General features: G+C 39.2%; 1 pseudogene; it reads left to right on the forward strand.

The window, feature by feature from the left end:
* Nucleotides 1–2,501: 2,501 nt before the first annotated feature.
* On the forward strand, nucleotides 2,502–4,226 carry LOC148538170 (uncharacterized; annotated as a pseudogene).
* Nucleotides 4,227–5,554: the final 1,328 nt, after the last annotated feature.

Genomic DNA, 5,554 nt, shown 5'->3' on the forward strand with positions numbered 1-5,554 from the left:
AGCAAAGTATCTACATAACCCTTCCAGACTGCAAGAAATATCGCAGATTGTCTTTACAAAACAAAGTGTTTATCCACTATATATGGAACAAATAAAAAATATTATTCCTTATATATGTAGCCTCCTGTGTCATGTTGTCAGTAGACAGGCACATTGGGTCATTCCCTGGAGAGAGGTGGAGAATGGAGGACCCCCCCCTCCTTCCCCCTGGGGAAATTGCCATAGAGAAGAGGGGAGAAAAGCGAGGTCCCTTAGGAGAGACTCCCCATACAGAGACAGAGTGAAGTGCTTTGTCCAGAGAAGTAGAGAGACAAGAAGCAGCACAGATGGTGTAATGGTAGCATTACTGCCTCACAGCACTGAGGTCGTGGGTTCAATTCCCACCACGACCCTATCTGTGTGGAGTTTGTATATTCTCCCTGTGGTTGTGTGGGTTTCCTCCGGGTACTTCGGTTTCCTCCCACACACCAAAAATATACTGGCAGGTTAATTGGCTCCCAACAAAAATTAACCCTAGTGTGTATGTGTGTGAGCATGTGATAGGGAACATAGATTGTAAGCTCCACTGGGGCAGGGACTGATGTAAATGGACAAATATTCTCTGTAAAGCGCTGCGGAATATGTGTGCGCTATATAAATAACTGGTAATAAATAAATAAAATAAATAAATAGAGAGCTAAGAGAAAGTTCCACAGATTTCATTGTTAAATTTATGAAACCACCAGTTGAGGAAAGCTTACTGAGAAACTGAGGAGGTATTTAAATCTAACATTATGTGGAAGTTTTCTTATTATTAAAGCATTTGAAACGGATATTGCTATTTCAGTAGTTTGGGGGGGGTTATCTTTTTTTCTGCACTTTGTGACATTTGTTTTTATATCTTCTTTAGTATTTAGGTAAATTGTTCTTATATCATTGGATGAATAAACCACTACTTGATTAAATGTGATTGGTTACTAAGGATGTTGTAGTATAACACATATGTCTATATATTGTACGTTGGCGTTGCAGCCTGGAAGTATGTCTGCTGGTAAGCTTTTGCTTATGAATACTCTGATATACCACATTCTGTATTTTGTAGTTTTTGCAGTACAAAATGTAACATATTTTCTTTGGAATTAAAGTATTCACATATTTTTCCCAACAGTTGCTTGTAGTGCATAGAAACTGATGTAGTTGCATTATTTTCCTTGCATTTTCTTACTTTTATTGAACAGCACAATGTGGACATATGTTAAAGGTACACGTATGTTAACTGCAGGTTAGCTCTAAGGTTTTTCACATACTGTACAGAACCCAGTTAGAATAATAAAATGTGTACTAACAGAGAAAGGAAAGTTTGAAATTCAATCTTTCAAATAATGTTTTAATAACCACAGGACAGTTTATTCCAGATCTTATTGTCTATTAAAGGACATAGTACATTTCATCTCAACAAAGGCAATTACATGATTTGATTTGTGAAGAGCAAAATTCAATATAGAGTAATAAAGAGAAAACAATTCAAAGTATGAGCCAGGAATATTAAATTACCTAATCGTAACACATATAAACACAGAAAAATCAACGTTTATGTCTTATATTGTGGAGATACCAATCAATAATACAGTTTACTTACGCCACCTAACTTTGATAGCTCAAATGAAGTTGTTTTCCCATTTTTTACAAATTATATTTTGATGCGCAAAGAAAAAAAAAATAACCAGGTTTTATAGAAGCCCAGCTGTTTTTTTTCCTATATTATTTCACAATATTGTCATATGGAAGGCTGGTGAATCAATATCAGGGCAAAATGCTGTACATCATAACCAGTGCAAACTTTATTTAGAGTTGCCTGCAGAATCATGTTATTGGCCAAGCTAAAACATCCTTTTAAAAATATACATATTTGCAAAGCTGGGACAACCTTTTGACACAAAGCCTCCTCAGGTCAAATTGCCTTAGTTTACTTTATTTTTGTATACAAAATATGTAGAGAGAGAGCCCTACACTGTTGGAATCCGGCAGCGCTATGACCCCGGTGTGCCAGAGGTGCAACCTCCAACCTTGAGCGCTACTGTACATATGCAGCCATACCTAGCTTCTTTAGCTCCATCCTTCATAGTGAAAGGACATGTCCCTAAGGCAGGGTACACTCCTGAACGATTTGTAATCGTTCCGATTTCCTATCCAATTTCCCTCGAAGGCAGAACTTCCTAAATTGAGCGTATGCACTGTCCAATTTCGCATAAGATTTGACGATTTGTTGAATCGTCAAATCGGATGTGATTTATCGTTGCTACCATACACACTAGAACAACCGTTCATAGGATCCCTGGAAATTAGAATAATGGGCTGTACAGTGTACAGTGGGCTGTCCTGTAAAAAAGGAAATAGGAAAAACACCATTTTAGCTTTGCAGTATTGCTCTGTATTTGCAGAGGTTAGGTTATCCTGCTGAAAGCTCTTCATTGCTTACTGCTCTACTTTGTTCTACAAAGTGATTATTTGGTGCATAAAGTATGGATAGTTATCGCTATCAAGCTGTGGCTGCCTATGCTGTTATTGTGGCATCACTCCCTGAAATCCAGAAGGCTCGCAAGAGGAGGAGAGTGGAGAGGGCCTGCTGGACCAAGGAGTGGTTGCTGCAGAGAGACTCCATGTCTCATATGCCTTTGTTCTCTGAAATTTGGGAGAACAATCCCGATGACTTCAGGAATTTTATGAGGATGGATGATGACACCTTTGACGAGCTGCTTGCTATGGTCACTCCATATATTCAGAAGCAAGACACCAAGTTCCGCAAGGCCATCACTGCTGAGGAGAGACTGGTGGCAACCCTACGTTTCCTGGCTACAGGCAGGTCCCTGCAGGATCTAAAGTTTGGATCTCTAATATCTCCGCAAGCTTTAGGGATTATCATCCCAGAGACGTGTAAAGCCATCATACATGTGTTGAAACAGCAATACCTCAAGGTAAGTAAAAATAAGGACCATTTTTTTGCAGTTTTTTATACATTTATTTCAAACTCTGCAATATGTGTAACAATGCAGCATACTCGTTTTAACCTTTGCACTCCGAAGTGCTCCACATTTTTTAAATTTGAAAAATGTAAATAAAGGACATTATGTCCCACATAGTATAAACATACTTATATATCCAAATAACAATATAAAGAAATTAAAGCAATATAAATAACTTGCCTGCCTCAGCACAACAATTGGGAAGGCAAAATTAAGTGAACCAGCATTTGCCCCGACATTATATAAACAAAACCGTTAAACAGGGAAAAACAGCATGGGGCTGTAAAGCTGAAAGAAAATCACATATGCTGAAAATTGGACTGACCATGATTGTCATCCTGTGACCCATATAGCATACCACTATAAACAGCGGAATGTAAGGGAGTAGAGGCCCTATGTGTATTGCTGCTCTCTCCACCATAATTGTGTTGTGGCTGAAAAATGGGTTTGGGGGGATGTGATTGTGGCTGAGGCAACAGTGGCATAAATGTATGCTCAGGCCGTGCTTGTAGGTTTGAATTTTGCGTTAACTGACCAGCTAACCCGATCCTAAAAACATCAAAAATAATGCGCTCTGCGTGGGAACGCTGATCATCTGTCATGCGACGCATTTTAAAGGCCATTGATGTTCCAAAAGCATCCCACTCGTCAGGGGGCTTTCGAAAAACATTTTTTGCTGCTGTCAGCACTTCATGTGTTAGCTGCATGTTGTCGTGCTGCTGTGAAGATTCAGACTGAGTAACCTTCTTTCGTCGCCGTGGTGGTATAGGCTCCACCGTTCTGACTGTGTCACTTTCTAGATTGACGCTTGACACCCCACTTTCTTGTGACAACTCCAAGGCATCCTCAGGTGGTGTCGACAAAGCAGATGGCTGGAAAGGAAAATTAAATATTACATGATTATTTGTTTATATATATATATATATATATGGCATGAAATTGACTTGTAATTAATTAAAATCATTGATATCTATATTTTTTATTACAGTTACCCACATCTATGGAGGAGTGGAAAGCTATTGGGGAAGAATTTGATGCACGCTGGAATTTCCCCAATTGTGGAGGAGCCATTGATGGCAAGCACATCAGAATAACACCACCTCCCAACAGCGGTTCCTATTTTTATAACTATAAAGGCTTCTTTAGCATTGTACTGATGCTGTGGTCAATGCTAATTATCAGTTTATTTATGTCGACATTGGTAAAGAATGGTCGTTGTTCTGACGGTGGCTCCTTTCAGCAGACATCATTTTATGAAAAACTAATGTCAAACACTTTAAACATACCCTCGTGTGAACAAAATAAACATGGATTACCATTTGTATTTGTGGCTGATGAGGCATTCAGTCTCCACGAGAATGTTATGAAACCATACCCCCAAAGGGCACTTACCAAAGAGAGGCAAATTTATAATTATAGACTATCAAGAGCTCGCCGCATTGCTGAGAGTGCATTTGGAATTCTAAGCAATAAATTCCACATTTTCCACGGTCCGACTGGGTTGTCATGGCATGCTGTGTGTTGCACAACCTACTACGCTCTAAATGCCAACAGGAAAGGTCCAATAGAACATTTATGCCTGATCAACTGGATCAACCAGAAGTGGAGGACAGGTGGACATCACTGGGACTTTCAAGTCTGCAAACACTCAGTGTTCGTGCAAAGCAGACACGGGAGGACTACATGACATACTTCAATGGTGTGGGGACTGTGCCCTGGCAGGAGGAGTTTATTCATGAAATATAAATGTACAACTTTTTTATGCAAATAAAATGTGGTTTTCCCGTTTCCCAGTTTTTTTACTTACCATCTCCATGCCGCTAATTTCCAAATCCTCTTCCTCGTCCCTTTCTATCAGGTCAATGGAGTTGAGCGATGTTCTTTGTTCCCCTTGATCCAGGGTAAATTTCATCAAATTAAAATACCATAATGTAGGTATATAGATGTCATCAGTACCAGCCCCAGATCTTTTTGATGTTAAACTTTTTTTGTGTTCTTTTAAGAAAATGGTTTTAAAATTTAGAATTTTCTGTTTTACCCATTTGGGATCTGCTTCACAATGGTACGGCTTGGAAATGGCTATCAAACTCTGAATAGCACTGGCTCGCTTCTCTTTATTACAGTAATCTTTGGACCGTATTTTCCAAAGGCATTCATTGTCACGATACCCTTGAATAAATTCTTTGACAAAATCAGCATCTTTCTCCAAAGGCATTTGGACCTTGAAATAAGGGGTAAATTTTTTTTTAAAAAAACTACACACACATACATACATACATACAGTCCCACGCAGGCACATACATACATGCATCAATCACACACACACACACAGACATGCATGCATGTAATGTATTACTCACACACACTCATGCATACACACACACACATACATACAGTCCCACGCAGGCACACAAATACATGCATCAATCACACACACACACAGACATGCATGCATGTAATGTATCACTCACACACACTCATGCATACACACACACATACATACATACATACATACAGTCCCACGCAGGCACACACATACATGCATCAATCAC

Source organism: Taudactylus pleione, unplaced genomic scaffold, assembly GCF_031769625.1.
Source record: "Taudactylus pleione unplaced genomic scaffold, aTauple2 ptg000041l, whole genome shotgun sequence".
NCBI lineage: Eukaryota > Metazoa > Chordata > Amphibia > Anura > Myobatrachidae > Taudactylus > Taudactylus pleione.